A 19,845-nucleotide genomic window follows, 5' to 3' on the forward strand; every position below is an offset into this window, starting at 1 on the left:
TTACCATTGATGAAACTGCACCTGGACTCAAGGTTAAAATTTAGCTTTATTGTTCCTGATCAAAGGTCTGGCAAGGATAAAAAAATATTTGTATTTTTTTGTTTGACTAGCTTTATTTTTCCTTGAAAAATGACATGATGATGTTGGTGAATTCAGGAATGATAAACACAGCTGTTGGTGTAGAGCTGTCGCATAGCTTTTCAAGATACAAAAATACCCTCACAATTGGGAAGTATATTGATAGTGAAATTTGGAGCAATATGATGGTGAAATTTGAAAGTGGAGGAACCCAAGACCCTTATCTTCCTTGTTCTACTTACCTCCATTTGGTTTTGAGGAATTGTAATTTTAAATGGTTTTTTTTTTTTCCTGTTTTACATTCTATCTAAACACATGAAATGTTTTTTTTTTTTCCTAGAAAGCTCTTGGACATGTGATATGTTATTTCAAGGAATGTTATTGCAATATTACATTCCTATAAGTAGACTCTATAAAAAGTCATTTGGTTGCTTCAAGTTAAAGCAAGAAGAGAAGATAAATATAAACAATGTATTTTACAGTACACTAGAGTAAGGTCCAAAAGTTTCTGCAACTTGAGGTGTTGCACAAATATAGACAACTGCTGTTTCATTTCTTAAAATAATCCCTACGCCCATCTTTTTGCTTTGGTTATTGATAGAAAAAAGTTAGTTTTCCATTTACATACAATTTATCCAAACCAAGTCAAAATAATTACAAAAATGACAATCCCATGCAAACACAATAATTTATGTTTTTTCCTACAAAGAGTTGTCTCTCACTCTCACACTTTATCTTCCTTTTTACGAACTTCATTCTCACGCACCAATACATCATCCCACATCTTTCAAACTTTACTCTCTCATGTACAAATATTCTCCTCCAGCAAGTGAAGTATATCTGCCCAAACGAAAAATTCACATTTTCTTGTTTCTCCCTGCACGCAATAAGAACATTTAATTAAAATGATAAAACATACCGTGCAAAATGAAACTCAATATGCTAATTAACATGATAAGTTGCTTTACCGTGTTATAGTTTGGGCAAGCAAAAAATTTTCTTCCAGGATTTTTTATAGTGTGCGATGTCTTTAGTAGTGCCACACCAACAACTTGGTGTTTCGAACACAAAATTATCAATTACAGACGATAATGATTCTGTAGATGCCATTCGTGATTCAAAAAACACTACACACAAGTTCAGATTAGTAAAGAGGCCGATTTCATAATAAGGTAGATTGAGAGTACCAAAGAGGCCGATTTCCTTCCAGGATTTCATATTGAACAAGGACTTGTTACTCTTATAGCTTAAGGGTATTTTTGTAATTATGTTGCAGATACCCTAGTATAAAAACAAGAATTTAAGCTAACTTCTTTTTCAAATTCCCCTATTTTTCTCAACTTTACATTTCAACCATTTCCATTTCAACTGTTCATGGTTACCACTCCACATCACAGTGCCCCAATCTCAAGTGTTGCTACCAACTCCTCATTTTAGCATCAACACGGAGTTCGTGAGCATTTGCCAATATTTTTTAAATTTTAATTTGATAGATAAAGGTGCAAGGAGGTCCCGCTTCTAGATATTGCTTCCACTATCATATTACTATCTCATTTTAAAACAATTTTTTTCTAATGAAACTAAGCCCTTTTTTATAAGATAAGCTAAGCTTTATTAATTAGCAAATGGCACTATCCAAATACAAAGGGAGTATACAGCAAATGCAACTAAGTAGGAAAAGTAAAAGATCAAGACAATGGTGAAATATAAAGCTAGAGATACATAGGTGAGCAGCTATTCAGGAATAAAGAGTACTAAAAATATAAGCATTGATTGAGTTCTCTATTTTCCTTAAGCTATCTCCAAGCCCTGCCATATGCACCATATTAAACAGATTGGAATCATTTTTCATAAGGTTTCACTATGGTGATTATCGAATTGTCATTTTCCACATGCTAACAGGCCTAGCACATGCTTAGGCATAACCTAATCTAACCGAAAGAAACCAAAAACAACTTGCCACAAAGTGCTAGATATCTAGCAGTGTGAGTAATTTCCCATTCCTCTTGCACATGCAACACCATCCCATTACCACAATGTCTCCTTTAATTTTTCAAGGTTAGTATATTCCCTAGCAAGCCATCCATATAAAGAAAGCCACTCTCAAAGGGCCCTTACTCCTCCAGATGGGTTTTCATGGATAGGTAACAATGTTATGAGGGATCAATGCACCACAGAACACTTTAACACAATAAAAATAATTGAAAAGGTCTAGCTCTCAACCTTGTGCCACTCCAAACTCCACTTCCCAAAGAGAACCATAGCTATAACACGATAAATTATTAATCTAAGCAATGTTAAGATGACTTTTCTCCACACCACACATCATGCCAAAACTTTATCTTGGACCCATCTCCCACCCCATCTATGACGCGTCGGGAAAAATATCAAGAAATTGAAATAGAACACCACAATCTATAAAGAAATTGAAACCCTAGAATCAGAAATTACCCTCTCACAATCTGTGGGCTTTGCGTTGGTGGACTGAGGGTGGCTTCGCCTCAGTTGACTGAGGGATGCTTCGCCTTGGTGGACCGAGGGCTTTGCGTTGGTGTTTTGAATCGACTGAGGGCTTGGGGATTGAGGGATGCCTTGATGGGCCTAGCCTCCTTTGGAGGGCTGAGGTTGTGGTGCTTGGCTTGATTCTCGAAGAAGACGAAAGGGACAGAGGGCTTCACGTCGGTGGTTTGAATGGACCGAGGGCTTGGGGACTGAGGGATTTCGCAATGGGCCTGGCCTCCTTGGGAGGGCTAAGGTTATGGTGGTTATGGTGCTTGGCTTGGCTATCAAAGAAGACGAGGGGAACAATTTCGGTGGTGCCTGGCTTAGATGGCTGTTGAAGAAGACGAAGGGCTCTTCAGGAGGGCTTTGAGAGCTGTGAGGTTCCCCCCGCTTGGGGGGGGGGGGGAGATGAGTAAGGGTTGGGAGACGTGAGACTTGAAATTGGTTCAGTGTTTTAGTGAACCCGGTCCACACGTTATGCGTGCAATGGATTCCTCCAAACAGTGGCTACTCCCAAGACTTTTTCTTTGCTGATTGGGCTATAGAAAACAAAGCATTTATAGTGACAGTTGATAATGCCTGCAAAGTTAATGATGTTGTTGTGAGAATTCTCAAAAATGATTTTTGGTTGAGAAAACTCTAAACTGTTGGAGGTAAATTATTTCATGTGCATTGTTGTACCCATGTAACAAATTTGTTGGTGCAAAACGGTTTTGGCCAAATGGGAAATATTATTGATTTTTTCAAAGAAAGAATCAAGTTTGTGGTAGCATCTGAGGGAAGATTGAGACAATTCATTGAAATTTCAAAACAATTGCAATTACCTTCTAAAAAATTGATATTTGATGTTCCCACTCGATAGAATAGCACTTGATGTTGGTGACTATTATGGAATTCAAGCAAGTGTTCCCTAAGTTTCAAGATAGAAATCAAAATTTTCAATGGGTGCCTACTGTTGAAAATTGGGTGAAAGTTAAAAATGTTGGTGATATTCTAAGGGTTTTCAATGAAGCAACCAACATTGTATCTAGAAGCATCTACCCAACATTCTAAAGGTTTGTTTTCTATTAATTTATCCCAAATTTGAAGCCTCTTAGAATATTGAGGTCGTCTTTAAAGTTTTGCTTGAGTTATATGATGAGTATGTCTAAGTTCATAATTCAATAGTTATGGGCCAAATTGCGTAGAAAAAATATTAATGTAGGTTCTTCGAGTAGCTCCACCAATGTTGTTGCACGAATCGTGCCACGTGGGCAGTTAATCTTTTGCTAGAAGTGTTGATACTTTGCAATCTATTAAGATAGACTTGGACGTATATTTGAAAGAGGGTATTTACATATGCCATAACTGTACAGATGCAAAGTTTAATGCTTTAGAATGGTGGAAAGTCAATAATTTCCATCAGTGATCTTAAATATAAAATCTTGTCTAAGATGAAACGTGACATGTTAGCATTTCTTATAAGCACAATTGCTTCAGAGTCCACATTTAGTACTGACAATAGAGTTATTGATCCATATTGAGCATCACTGTCAACTAAAACAGTTCAAATGCTACTATATGGAGCAGATTGGGTTAGAGTACGCCAAGAGCCAAAAGTAAGTATCACTTTCATCAACATTTTCATTATTTTCTTCTAAAGTACAAAGGTATGTGATTATTTTTATTTTTATTTTTTTTGTAGGAGTTGGAATTGGCAGAAATTGTATTGCCATAATTGAAACTTTTGGATGTCATGTAATACAATGCTTTTCTAGAACTATGCATAATTCAAGCTTGAGTATGCAAGGGGGTAAAAATACCTGATAAAGGTTTTTTGAGTATATACGCTTGGTCATTTCATATTGTAATCAATATTTTGGAACATAATATGATGAACTGAGCTTTATCAAAGGTATTAACATGATTGAAACATGATGTTATGAATTGAGGTTTATCAAAATTAATTTCTATTAATTTTTGTGTTATTTGTCAAACCTCACTAGACATATTTACCATAGTTAAATAATTTTGATTCAAGAATGCAAGGAAGTAAAAACATACAGCAAATTCTTTTAGTTTATGTATTTAGAATTTTGTCAAATTTCAAAGTTTGATGTAGTTTAGAGTCTCTTTACATGTATTTTATTTATATGAAATAATTTCTTTTAACCATTGATGCCAAGAGAGATCATATTGAACAATAACTCCAAATATCCTATTCAACATGCACTTCTACCCTTGGTGTAATTGGATTTCCTATGCCAATATTTTCTCTTCTTCTTTTTTCTTTTTTCTAAATGTATATATGTAATGATCTGGTCTAGTAATTCTAAGGTCGGAATATTAATAATTTTTATTGAGCCTAAATTATATTTAATGGACCATATTGGATACTCCCACAAGTGATAAATTATTGAGACTGATTAGGAATTTTAATTAGACTCAATAACTAGGTTAAATCACATTTATTATTTATTGAAGTAGTTAAACTCCTTTTAAAATTTAAAGATCGGTCATTATAAATTTATTTCAATTTCAAATTATCATTGATTGAAGTCCTTGAATAGTCTCAATCAATGCTAATCCTATATTGAATGAACTACTAGATCATATTTTTAAATTCAAACTCTCTTTTTGAATGTTCGTGACTGAGTTCAACTCGAATTCAGACTAGTCAGCACCCTCTCCAAATCTTTCTATAAATATCTTCTATTTCGTGTGTTATTTGAAAAAATCATAAACCTCTATAAGTGCAGCGACTGAACCCAAAATACCCAATCAAGCACCGTGCATGTCCCACATTCACCACGCCAATAGTCGACTGCCTCATTTCTCTCACAACATCCCTTACTTTTTCTTTCTCATTCTAGTTCACGTGATCGATTTCATGTCGGAAATATTGGATTAACAATACAAGGTAAGTAGCTTGATCATAAATTAAGATTAGCATACATTCGTTAGTTATATATTATTATTATTATTATTATTATTATTATTGAAGTCAATAATTTGGAAGCTAATATCTATGTACCATGCATGTCATGATATTTGCAAGCATGTCATTCATCATGTTTCCTTCCACATATTATAATTATATATGTATTATGCATCTCATGCCTCTCGCGTTGCATAAAATACGTAAGCTTTCATTAGACCAAGTGTAAGATAATCTCAAACCAATTAATAAAATGTCCATTAGATGAATTATACCAATACGATTTATGGATGAATGTGCAAGTCACGGAGGTAAACATGGTCTACCATAGTATATGCTAGAATTCTATTAGCAGCTTCCATTGTGGCCGTAGGATGTGGGGTTGGTGCACAACCTTACACACATGATTAAGTGTGTGGGTCAGTATGATAAGTAAGATAAGTCATGCATATCATAGCATACGTATGAACAGTTATGATTTTAAGTTCTCAGCATAAAATATTTTATGAAAAACCTTATGTTAAGTATATTTACGTTATAATGAGTCTCTTACTAAATCATCGACTTATTTTAATTTTTTTTATATTATTAAACCACCCAGATCAGAATATTTATAAAGATAGAACTACAGGATGTAACTTAGTCTAAAGAGGCATGAAAGTGTCCTAAATCATATACCAAGTTATGATTTTTGAAAAATTTTAATAAATACTTCAACGCACTCTCTCTTATGATACAACATCCCAATACCTTGAAGTTCACGAACATGATCTTCAATAGTGGAACCAGATATTTATGTTTGGGGATGGGGTGAGGGAGGCGAGTGAGTTAATTTTATGTACCATGTAGAAATAAAGATAAAATAACTATAGAACAGCCATTGTAGCAGCGCACACTATTTACAAGCTACGTGGCTGCTGTTTTTAAATTTTGATTATTGTCAGCCATTGTTTCATTCTCCTCGTATGCAACTAAGGTCTCACTTTCATCTCCCACTGAAAAGAGGATCAAAAGAAAAGGGTAGCAATTCCTATCCCTTTTCCGTGGAAAAACTTCATTTTCTCATGATTCACTTCCCTCTCCTGAGTCTTCAATCTCCTTCTTTTCTACTCATCTCACAACTTCTGATCTTCCCACCCAGTAATATATCAATTGTGGATCAGTATCCAACACATCTTTGACTGGTCGGGAATTCGTGAGTGACCTAAATTTTGGCTTCTTCTCTGTTGGACCAAGTTCTACTTGTTAAATATTTTAACATGAAATATTAATAATTGGTTGATTTTCTATAATCCATGATAATAAAATAATAACAGTTAGAAAACTTATCTCCATCCATTACAGTTTGATAATGAATCTGACCTGACTATGAAAGTAGTATCACCCTAATAATTTTACCTATGAGTGTCTCCCGATGGCTAGAGGCACAATAATGTTGTAGGTAAAAACCCTTAATCCCTCAGTACTATTTACAGACTTTCGGCCATCATGAAATCTAGAGATTTTTATGTCTCACTGTGACTAGATATAGAGGTATTCTTGTCTCATTGTGACTCATTAATTAAGTCATAATATTTGAGTTAGTCTAAACCCATTAGGACATGGGTGTGTAGAATATAGAGGTTTAATAAAATTCTTACATTCTCTTACTTGGCCCATAAGCCTATAAAATAATATTTTTCGTTCATAGGTTTATTACAGGAAATTAATAATCATACTGTGCAGGTTCATTTCCAGAAAACTTTTTAGCTTAAAATACATTACTTGAGTTTCGTAATATCAATATCAAATTAGCTACCAATGTGAGTCAGGAGTCCTCTGTAATATAACTAACAAATTTCCTTCCACATACCACAACACTAATAACTTAATTTAACACGATTTTTAACTGGGGCAATTAAGGCGAATACTATAATACCTTAGGTTCCAATTCATGTCCATTGTAGACATTATCTTGTCATTATTCCTCCACACCATTCAATTTACATATAAAGTGGAAAGACGAGGCAACAAAAATAACCATAATAGATATCTATCAATGTCTAGTAACAAAATACTTAGTATATCAATTATCTCTTTAACATGTTCACATCATGAGTATAAGCATAAGACCCATATTTTCGACATGTTCTTTAAAGTATAATCATTAACGCAATATTAATATGGATATTATTTTTTTATTTAATTTCTCCTTAACACTTAGGTATTTAAAATCTCCTTAAATACTCATCATTCAAAGAAAAATACTCTGAGTAATTCTTGCCATACTTTCTTAGAGGATTGACTATAAAGTCGACAATTCCAAGTCCTAAGATAAGTTTCCCCAGTCATATATCATACAAGTGGCCTCAAACTATACTACAAACTCAACCTCTATTGCACATGAAGCAGTAAGAGATTTGGTTCATACTTTTCCATAAAATAACTATAAAAATAGCAAAATACATAACCATAAATGTATTTTACTTATTTTTATCATTAACACAATCATGAAAATAGAGTTTGAATATCCAGCTACTTAAAAGAGTATCAGTTCTTCTAAAGGCAATAATATAATCTTTAATTTCTTGCAAATAGACGGTATTTTGTACATAAGTAATTATCTTAAATATAGTAACTATTTCTTTCTTTTCCGATCGCCTGGAAGGAACAAAAGAAACATCTTGTTCTTTCTTGAACAATTTCTAATCTCTAATGGACCTCTTAGTAGGATTTGAAACTAGATGAAGTTCTGACCATCTGTCAGAGAAAAAAAAACGAATGGATCTTGTAGGATTCCCAAGAAATTCTTCGATTTCTTCTAGAAGCATCTGCTTCTCATGTTTCGTAAATAGTCGAGACATTGAGGAATATCCAAAAAGGCATTTAGGGAATCAGTCTGATACCTTGCACTCTTTTCATACTTTTAGGTCAAATATCGTTGGGTTACTTTGGCAACAACCAAGGATGCCAACTATAAAATGAATATTTGGCCCTATATAAGTTGGTGCAACCATCAAATTCCTTATAACCATTATATACAAAATTTCTTTAACAAACTAATCAATTCAAGGATACTATAAAATACTGAGCATGTCAAATTTTGTTTTTAAAACATCTATTGAACAACATTTCTTCATATAAAATCTTCCAAAACTCTATGCAACTATATTGAGACAATCCTAACATTCATAATTTTGGTATTAAAATTCAATTCTAATTACGAAGGATGTCTCATTCATAAATTTTATTTTTTAAAGTTATTTAGAGACATAACTTTAATGTCATACTACAAACCATGATTCATACTTGCCGAAAGTCATATACATGCATGACCATAAATACAAATATACTTCCTGTGATGACCCGCTTTCACGTATTTTTTTTTCACTGAAGGGTTGTTTTTATTTTAATTAATATATTAGTTTATTTATTTTAATTTATTGCATTTTAAAATTTGGTTTTTATTTGTTGGATGTTATGTTTCATTTATTTAATTGTTTTACGGTTTTTAATCTCGTTCTCGGCGGATTTGTTTTGTTGTTCGGAGTGAGGATTAGACCTCATTTCTTCCTACGTCTCTTTTTCCCTTTTTCCTTTTTCTCTTTTTCTCTTTTCTTTTTCTTCTTTCTTTTTCTTTTTCTTTTTTCTTTCTTTTCTTTTTCTTCTTCCTTTTCTTTTTCTTCTTCCCGCGTCCCATTCGTCTCTCTCTCTCTCTCTCTCTCTCTCTCTCTCTTCTCCCACGTAGGAGCTGTCTTCTGCCCAGACCCACCGCCGCCGGCCACCGTGCGGCACACCACCCCCACCAAAACCTTCCCCTCCCTCCGGCGCACCACCCCACCGAACCTTAGCCCCATCCGGCCAGCCGTTTGGCCGGAAAACGCCCAAGAAGCCCCACGATTTTTGCCTCGATCTGCCGCCGTCGCTCCACCTCCGGCCACCACCTCTTCACCACTTCATCACCGGTTCATTGACGTCCTAATCCACCCATTTTCGGCCCCTAATAGCCACCGGAACAGCTCCCACAAGCTAGCTTTCCATTTTGGGAAATCCGGCCTCCCTCCACCGTTTTCGCCACCACCCACGGCCAAACTTCACTTCCAATAGCTTCATAATCATCCTTAGACCATTCCCTATCAATCCCAAGCCTTGGTTTGTCCCCGTTCAAAAGTGGGTATTTTACAACCCACGGCCACAGTGAATTTTCACTATTACGTTGCTTCCCTTCCGCCGTTTGCAACGCCGCAAGCTTTCTAAAAATACCGTATAGCGTTGTAATTATTTTTCAAACCCTACTTTCAGATTTAAATATATTTTGCTCATTCAATAATTATTTATCTGTTGGTTGGCTAATTCCGGACTGAGTCCGAGGAGTTCGGGGGTCGAATGGATGGAGACGGAGTTGCTTGTTTTATTGATTTATGTTGGTTGGTTTTTTTGTGCATTGATATCGCATTTACACGGTGCATGCACATGCATTTTTATTTAATTGAGAAAAGCCTGTTTTATTGGCGTAAGTGGATTTTCGGGTGCGTGTGTATCACGACCCCAAGCCGGGATGGGGTATTATCTCGGTGGAGCTCCTCTGGTCATTCGGGAGCGGAATAAACTGAGTGACGTCCCCTGAGTTGTCGCTGGGCGACGACAGGAGCGAGGGCTAGGGGATGCTTGGCTACGAACGCGCCGGGCGCGGAACCGGGCATCGCTCTACTCACCGACTCCGTGGCCCTTTGCTGGCGAGGGCTAGAGGATGCTTGGCTACGAACGCGCGGGGCGCGGAACTGGGCATCGCTCGTTAGGTGTCACATGCGTGGTCGTAACCTGCGGTGTGGCACTGGAGCCAGGGTGTGCGGATGACCCCTAGGGGAGGTCATGGTGCATACGGATTAATTGGATAATGGTTTGAGATGGATATGGGCCAAATGTGACTTTTAGCGTGATATTTGGAAAGGTTTTGTTTTTGGGCCAAATGGGTTTTTTTGGCGTGCGTGGAAAAATGTGTTTTTATGGGTTTTGTGCATTGGCATCACTTCATGCATATTGCTTGAGTTCTATATGTTTTTATCTGGTGGTGTTTGGATTTTACTTACCTGCGGTACCATTATTTTGGTTCTGTAGATTTTGGTGCAGGATTCGAGGAGGAGGAGGAGGCTGAGCCTGAGGATGCGGCTCCGCCGGAGTTTTGAGTCGAAGTCATGCTTTATAGTTTGGTTTAAAACTATATTTGTATCTTGTAATATTTTATTTATGTATGTTTTAAACCGCTTGTTTTATATTAAGAAAAATTCTGGTACTTAGTTATATGACTTTCGTTATCTGTTGCGTGTTCCTTCGTGCACATTTGTTGCTTTTGCACACACTTGGCACTCGTCGATAGGGTGGTGACTCGGGTTGTCATCATCCGGCCGGACGTCTCGATTTCTCCGTGTCCGTGCGTGGGGATTTGGGGGCGTCACACTTCCACTGACCTACGAGTATATACATTAGCAATAAATATTTTTTTTAAAATCCAAAAATAGTATTGGTATTACCAAATTTTGAATATCAATTTTCAAAAAATCTGTTACCTTTTCTAAATAATCATTTTATTTGTTTCTTGTAGACTTCAGACTTTTAGTCTACAATTGTTTTCACATCTTATTGATGTAACTCTAGACCATAATGAGCTACTAATATCATAGTGATCCTTAATGAGTTCTTTTAGGTTTAATTGAAAATCTCTCTCTGGTCATTATGAGTAAAACCCTTTATTTCAAATTTGATTTTATATCGTTCAATATTGTCTTTAAAGTTAGGGTTTTGTCTCCAAGACCCATTTACACTCGACTTTTTATGCTTTTTAAACAATTAAACGAAATTACAAACTTTATATTTATTCATGGATTTCAATCACTCTTTTATACATCGATCTTTTATAGAATGACTTATTTCTAAAACTTATGAAAACATATGTCAACTTTTATTTGTTTCTATGTCAAATTCAAATTTCGAAGATACACCATGTAGCCTAACAAAATAGCAAATCAAGAAGATTATATGAGGTTACCTTATTTGATGTCTCCATTGTCAATTCTTCAACGGTGTTGCTCTGATGAGATGGATGATCATTTGATTGTTGTTCTATATTATCATTGAGACAATCATAAAAAGAAACTACAAGAATGCACTTCACGACAACCACATCTCTAGTTTCTATGCCCCCACTGATTTTGCCAACCTTAAGGAATTTTATATTTCAATTTCCTCAAAATTCAAACTATCAATAGAAAGAATATAGCCTAAATCATTTGAATCTCCTGACTAATCAATAATGACAATGTATCCAATGACTATAATAGGACTCAACTTTCTTTCATTTGAGTTATAAAGTATTACTTTAACTTGACTATCCATACACGTATATGCCTTAAATCAATCCATAATCAAAATTAAGCCATTAAGAGTTCTACACTATTAAGTAATATCGTGTAGAACACAATATAAGTTCTACACCATTAGTTTTAAGAGTTTTACTACATTTGTTTCAAGAAGTTAATGAAATAGGTCAGGATTATTGCTCAACTCTTAATATTTTTCATGACACTACTTTAATCCAATTTAATGATTTTCACCTTTCTACCTAGCTACATTTCCTCCTCATGACAAGTATCTCAAGAATTATCAATGGCTTGATGTGATACCCCTTTTTACGTGTATTTTCACTGAAGGAGTATTTTAATTTAATTAAAATATTAGTTCTTTTATTTTAAATTATCGTTTTGAGTTTAAATTGCTATGTAATTTATTTTAGTTTGTTTTTTGATTTAAAATTTAGTTGTTAGTTTTTACTACTTATTTATTATATTTTAGCTTGATGTGGTGTTTAAATTATTTTATTCGTTTTATAGCTTTTAAAGTTATTTTCGTCGGATCAGTTTCTGGACTCTAGAGGTGAGGATTGGACCTCATTTTTTTCCATCTTTTCTTTTTCTCTTTTTCTTTTTTCTTTCTTTTTCTTTTTCTCCTCTGGTTTCCTCCCGTGCGTGCGACACTCTCTCTCCCCTCCATCTTTCGGTGTCTTCTTCCACCATCCAGAACCGCCGCCTTCTGCCGCCGTGACCTGCACCATTCACCCAAAAATCTTCCCCTCCTACTGGCGCACCTCCCCACCAAATTTCACCTCCATCCGAGCCACCGTTAGCCGCCAGCTCCTCCAAGCCGCACGATTTTTCTCCCATTTCGCGGCCGTCATTCCACCTCCAACTACCACCTCTTCACTATATCATCACGACCTCTTGCCGTCCTACACCACCCATTTCCAGCACCAATCCGTTGCCGGAGCAGCCCCCACGAGCTAATCTTCGTTTTAGCTGTTTTTCACTTCCACCGTCGTTTCCTCCGCCACTCATGGCCAACTCTCACTTCCACTAGTTTCATAAATACCTCTAGGTCATTCCCTATCAATCCCAAGTCTTGGTTTGTTCCCATTCAAAAGTGGGTATTTTACAACCCATGGCCACAATGTATTTTACACTGTTACGTTGCTTTTTCTTCGCCATTTGCAACTCGTTGATCATTCAAAAATTATTATATAGCACTGTAAATATTTTTCAAATTCTATTTTAGATTTAAATATATTATTACTTTTACAATAAATTCTTTGACTGGTTGGTTATTCCAAACTGAGTCCGAGGAGTCGAGGGTCGGATAGATTAAGGATGGAGTTGTTTGTTTATTGTTGATGTTGAGTTTTGTTGGATAAATTTTTTCTTGAGGTGTGCATTGCATGGTGCATACATGTGCATGTGTTAAATTGAGAAAAACTGATTTTATCTATGTAAATGGATTTTCAGGTGCGTGTGTATCACGACCTCAAGCCAGGATGGGGTATTATCTCGGTGGAGCTCCTCTGGTCACTCGGGAGTGGATAATACTGAGTGACATCCCCTGGGTTGTCGCTGGGCGACGGCTGGATCGCACGATACGGTAACACTGTCGTGTTGACTCCATGGTCCCTAGGCTGGCGGGGACTAGAGGATGGCCTGGCCCAGCATACTGGGTATCACTTGTTTAGGTATCACATGTGTAGTCGTTACTTGCGGTGTGGCACAGAAGCCAGAGTGTGCGGATGATCCCTAAGGGAGATCATGGTGCATGCACTAAATTGGAACTGGTTTTGGATGCTAGATACAGGCCATTTTCTAGGAAAATGACGAGGTTTTGTATGAGAATTTTATGATCCATTTTCTAGAAAAATGGTGGTTTTCTTGGTTTGGGCCATTATCTGGGATATTGGTAAGGACTGATTTTAAATGATATGTTTTGGGCCAAATAAGATTTATTGGCGTGCGTGGAAAAATGTGGATTTATGGGACATGTGCATTTAGCATCCTTTCATGCAAATTGTTGAGTTTAATATATTTTTATCTTATTGCGTTTGGATTATTACTTACCTGCAGCACCATTTTGGTACTGTAGATTTTGATACAGATGTTGAGGAAGAGGAGGAGGCTGTGCCCGAGGAGGCGGCTTCGCCAGAGTTTTGATTTGGAGTTGTTTATGTCAAAAAATATCTCTACTAGTTTTTATGCCTTGTATTTTGGTTTTGAAACAATATTTGAGACTTGTAATATTTTATTATATGTGGTTCAAACGAGTTTGTATTTAAATAAAAATTCTTGTACTTAGTTATAAGACTTTTATTATCCGCTGCGTGATTTTATTGTACACTTGTTGCATGTACACACACTTGGAACTTGGCGATAGGATGGTGACCCGTATTGTCTTCATCCCGACGCTTCGATTTCCACGTATCCGTACATGGGAGTTAGGGGCGTCACAGGTGGTATCAGAGCGGTTTGGCTTTGGGTAAAACCACATGTCCCGTAGGTGCAGTACCAGAAAGTTTTTTGTTAAGTTGTGATTTAAAATTTATTTTATTTAAAGTTGCTATTTGAATTGTTTTATTTAATTTGAATTTATTTGAGTAAGCTTGTTTGTAATTTATTTATTTACTTATGTTATTGTATGCTATTTTATTTTCTTGTTGTTTGGTTTTGGTTTTAGTTTTATGTTGTTTATTTTATTCGATATTTAAATGGGGTCAAAAGTTGTGTTGTGTCAAGAAGATGGTAAGACCAAAAAGGCCTACTGAAGAGCCTCGAGATGATTTGCCGAGAGACGATGCCATAGCTCAAGCATTAAGACAAATGACTGAATTTCTGCAGCAAAATTTTAGTCCACAACAAGGAGAGCCTAGTAGAGCGGTGCAAGCTGGATGCACCTATGAGCGCTTTCTAGCGCATAGAACCCCATCTTTCACGGGAGAATGAGGATCCACTTCAGGCTGGAAAGTGGATTAGAGATTTAGAAAAGACATTTGAAGTCTGTGGTTGCACTGAGACGCAACAAGTGCTTTATGCCAGTTATTTGTTACAAGGTACTGCTTCTGAATGGTGGGAGACAAAAAGAGAAATGTAAGAGTCAGAATTGGGGTTTTTTGCCGCTGTGTCCTAGCAGCGCTTCAAGAAAGAATTTAATGATCGTTTCTTTCCCGCTTCTGTGAGGCATCAAAAAGTAAGAGAATTTACAAGCTTAGTCCAAGGAAGTATAACAGTGGAACAGTACGCCCGGAGATTTATAGAGCTTGGGCGATTTGTTACCCATCCCATCGCCACGGAGGAGATGCAGGCCGAGTGTTTCCAGGACGGTCTCTGACCTAATATACACAGAATGGTAGTCTGCTACCGAATTACCACTTTTCAGGATTTAGTTGATTTGGCCACTCTTGCAGAGCAAGAGATTAATTTGAGCGCGGGCTCCCCTCCAGGACATAAGAGGTGGAGTTTTACTGGTGAATGAAGTAGTTCTAATTTGTCTCAGAAGTTTGTTCAGCGGATCGGGACTCGATCACAAGCAGCCTCGGGAGTGCGTATGGGAGGACGGGTGCCATTTTGTGGAATGTGTAATAGAGCCCATGAGGGTGAGTGTCGGCAAAGTGGTGGAACCCATTGTTACCGTTGTGGCCAAGAGGGACATTTCACTCGCGAGTGCCCTGTTAGAGTTCAAGGAAGTCGTGGAGTTCGACGTGGTGGAAGAACTAATCAGAGGCAAGTAGTGCAGGCTCAGGTATATGCTGTTACACCCGGAGAGGTTGATGATGAGGCACCAGCGACCCACGATGCTGGAGTGATTACATGTATGAATCTAATTTTATTTTGGATTTGATATTTGGTGTGATTTGGTTTCTTCTTGTTTTGGATTTCATTGGTAAATGTGATTGGTTCAGGAAGAGTCTGTCTGTATGATTTTTATGCTTGCACTTTATTTGATTCGGGTGCATCTCAGTCGTTTGTATCTTCTACTTTCACATGGATATGTAATCTGGTTACAGGACCCTTGTCAAAATCATTAGTAGTGACTCTCCCAAATAGCGAAGTGGTGTGGTGTTCCAAAGTTGCGTTGGGCTGTCCTTTGAATTTTGGTGGAAGGTTTCTTGATGCAGATTTGGTTGTATTCAAGTTGTTGGAATTTGACATTATCCTTGGAATGGATTGGCTATATCGATATTCTGCGAGTATTAATTGTAGAAGTCGATTAATTAGCTTTCAGCTCCCAGATGGTAATTATTTAGAATTTGCGGGAAGTAAACTAAAAGAAAAGCTGGTAGTTATATCGGCAATTCAAGCAAAAAGAGAGATTGCTTGTGGAGCGATGCCTTTTTACTCCAAATGGTGTCTACGCCGTCTGAGAAGAAGTCTTTAGTAGATATCCCATTTGTGGAAGAATTTCCTTACATATTTGTGGATGATTTGCCTGGGTTACCCCCTGTTTGTGAGTTGGAGTTTGTTATTGACTTGGAACCTGGAGCGGCTCCTGTGCATAAAGCCCCTTACTGTATGGCACCAGCTGAATTAAAAGAGTTGAAGGTTCAGTTGCAAGAATTGGTAGATAAGGGGTTTATTCAACCAAGTACTTCACCATAAGGTGCACCAGTGCTGTTTGTTAAAAAGAAAGATGGTACTCTTAGAATGTGCATTGATTATTGAGAACTCAATAAGGTATCCATCAAGAATAAGTATCATCTTCCACAGATCGATGATTTGTTTGATCAGCTTCAAGGTGCAGCTGTATTCTCGAAGATTGATTTGAGATCAAGATACTACCAGTTGCAGATAAGAGATAAGGATATACCCAAAACTGCTTTTAGATCGAGATATGAGCATTATGAGTTTAAGGTGATGCCTTTTGGGTTAGCCTGTGACGCCCCCAAAATCCCCACGCACAGACGCGGGGAAATCAAGACGTCCGGATGGTGACAACCCGGGTCACCACCCTAACGACGGGTGCCAAGTGTGTGCAAAGGCAACATATGTGCACGAAGAAACACGCAGCAAATAACGAAAGTCATATAACTAAGTATCAGAATTTTCTCTTAACGTAATACAAGCTGTTTAAAATATACATAAAATATTACAAAACACTAATATAGTTTAAACCAAATATAAGACATAACATCAGCAACCCGGCGGAGCCGCATCCTCGGGCTCAGCCTCCTCCTCCTCATCCTCAAAACCTGCACCAAAAGCTACGGAACCAAAAATGGTACCGCAGGTAAGTAAAACCCAAACACCACCAGACAAAACCACATAGAACTCAAACAAAATGCATGAAGCATGCCCAAAGCACAAAACCCATAAAACATAATTTTCCACACACGCCAAAAATCACATTTGGCCCAAAAACACACCTTTTCCAAAAACCACGCCAAAAGTCACATTTGACCTCTATAACCGTCTCAAACCAAAATCCATTTTATCCGTATGCGCCATGTCCTCCCCTAGGGGTCATCCGCACACCCTGACTCCAGTACCACATCGCAGAGTACCACCACGCATGTGACACCTAACAAGCGATGCCCAGTTCCACGCCCCGCGTGTTCGTAGCCAAGCATCCTCTAGCCCTCGCCAGCGAAGGGCCACGGAGTCGGTGCGTAGGGCGATGCCCGGTTCCGCGCCCGGCGCGTTCGTAGCCAAGCAACCCCTAGCCCCCGCTCCCGTTGTCGCCTAGCGACAACCCAGGGGACATCACTCAGTTTATTCCACTCCCGAGTGACCAGAGGAGCTCCACCGAGATAATACCCCATCCCGGCTTGGGGTCGTGATACACACGCACCCGTAAGTCCACTTACGCCAATAAACAGGCTTTTCACAATTAAACAAAAACACACGTGCATGCACCATGTAAATGCCATATCAATGCACAAAAATAAACAACCAACATAATTCAATAAAACAAGAGCAACTCCGTCCTCCATCCATCCGACCCCCAAACTCCTCGGACTCAGTCCGGAATCAACCAACCAGCAGATAAAATAATTGAATGAGCAATATATTTTTAAATCTGAAAATAGGGTTTGGAAAATACTTACAGTGCTATACGGTAATTTTAGAAAACACTCGGCGTTACAAACGGCGGAGAAAAAACAACGTTACAGTGAAAATTCACTGTGGCCGTGGGTTGTAAAATACCCACTTTTGAACGGGGACAAACCAGGGCTTGGGATTGATAAGGAATGGTCTCGGGATGATTATGAAGCTATTGGAAGTGGTGGTTGGCCGTAGGTGGCGGCAGAAACGGCGGGGAGAGGCCGGATTTTCCAAAAAGAAAAGTTAGCTCATGGGAGCTGTTCCAGTGACCATTGGAGGCCGAAAATAGGTGGGTTAGGACGGCAAGGGACCGGTGATGAAGTGGTGAAGAAATGGTGGCCGGAGGTGGAGCGACAGCGGCGGATCGAGGCAAAGTCCGTGGGTGCTTCAAGGGTATTTTCCGGCCAAACGGCTGGCCGGATGGGGGTGGGATTTGGTGGGGAGGTGCGCCGGAGGGAGAGGCGTCGACTGGTGGGGGCGGTGCGCCGCACGGCGACGGGTCGAGGCCAGGAAGCAGCTCCGGCGTGGGAGAGGAGGAGAGAGAGAGAGAGAGAGAGAGAGAGAGAGAGAGAGAGAGAGAGAGAGAGAGAGAGAGAGAGAGAGAGAGAGAGAGAGACGGGGTCGACACGCACGAGGAAGAAAAAGAAAAAAGAAGAAAATGAAAAGAAAGAAAAAGAAAAAGAAAGAAGAAAAAGAAAGAGAAAAAGAAAAAAGGAAAAAGGAAAAAAAAGAGATGTAGGAAAAAAGATGAGGTCTAATCCTCATTCCGGGAAAACAAAACTAACCGCCGAAACGAGATTAAAAACAGCAAAAAGACTAAAAGAAATAAAACACATCATCAAATAAATTAAAAACCAATTTTTAAAACACAATAAATTAAAATAAATAAACTAATATATTAATTAAAATAAAAACAACCTTTCAGCGAAAATACACGCGAAAGAGAGTCATCACATAGCCAATGCCCCTGCAGCTTTTATGGATCTAATGAATCGGGTATTTCGACCTTATTTTGATTCCTTTGTGGTGGTTTTCATTGATGATATTTTAATTTATTCTCGGGATTTTGAAAAACATGCTTATCATCTTCGTTTAGTACTTGGGAAGTTAAGAGAACACTAGTTGTATGCAAAGCTCAACAAATGCGAATTTTGATTGGAAGAAGTCAAATTTCTTGGACATGTAATTTCCCGAAATGGTGTGGCTGTTGATCCTAGCAAGGTGGAAGCTATTTTTTCATGGCAGCGTCCAACGACCGTGCGTGAGATTCGGAGTTTCTTGGAACTTGCTAGATATTATCGAAGATTTGTGGAGGGATTTTCTCGATTATCTGGACCTCTCACTGCTTTGACTAGAAAGAATGCGGAGTTTATTTGGTCAGACAAGTGCGAGAGAAGTTTCCAAGTATTGAAGAAGAGATTGACAACTGCACCATTATTGGCACTTCCAGAACTGCATAAGCTATTTGTAGTTTTTAGCAATATGTCTAAATTTGGTTTGAGATGTGTTCTTATGCAGGAGGGACGGGTTGTTGCTTATGTATCTCGTTAACTGAAAGATCATGAGAAGAATTACCCGACGCATGATTTAGAATTGGCAGCGATTGTGTTTGCTCTTAAGATTTGGCTGCACTATCTGTATGGAGAAGTTTGTGAAGTCTACACCGATCATAAGAGTTTGAAGCACTTGTTTTCTTAGAAGAATCTCAACATGAGGCAGAGGCGATGGTTAGAATTAATCAGTGATTACCAGTGCGAGATCAAGTATCATCCAGGGAAAGCAAATACAGTTGCAGATGCTTTGAGTCGAAAGTCGCACTTGGAAGATGAAACTGAATCGTCAGGATTGGATTCTTTACTTTGCAGGATGAAAAGACTTCTTATTGAAAGTTTACAACAAGAGGAAGTGTTATCTTCAATTCTTGATATTCGAGTAGTTGATTTTGAGGAGTTGAAGACTCTT

Source organism: Carya illinoinensis, chromosome 1 (genome assembly GCF_018687715.1).
Source record: "Carya illinoinensis cultivar Pawnee chromosome 1, C.illinoinensisPawnee_v1, whole genome shotgun sequence".
Taxonomy (NCBI): Eukaryota; Viridiplantae; Streptophyta; class Magnoliopsida; order Fagales; family Juglandaceae; genus Carya; species Carya illinoinensis.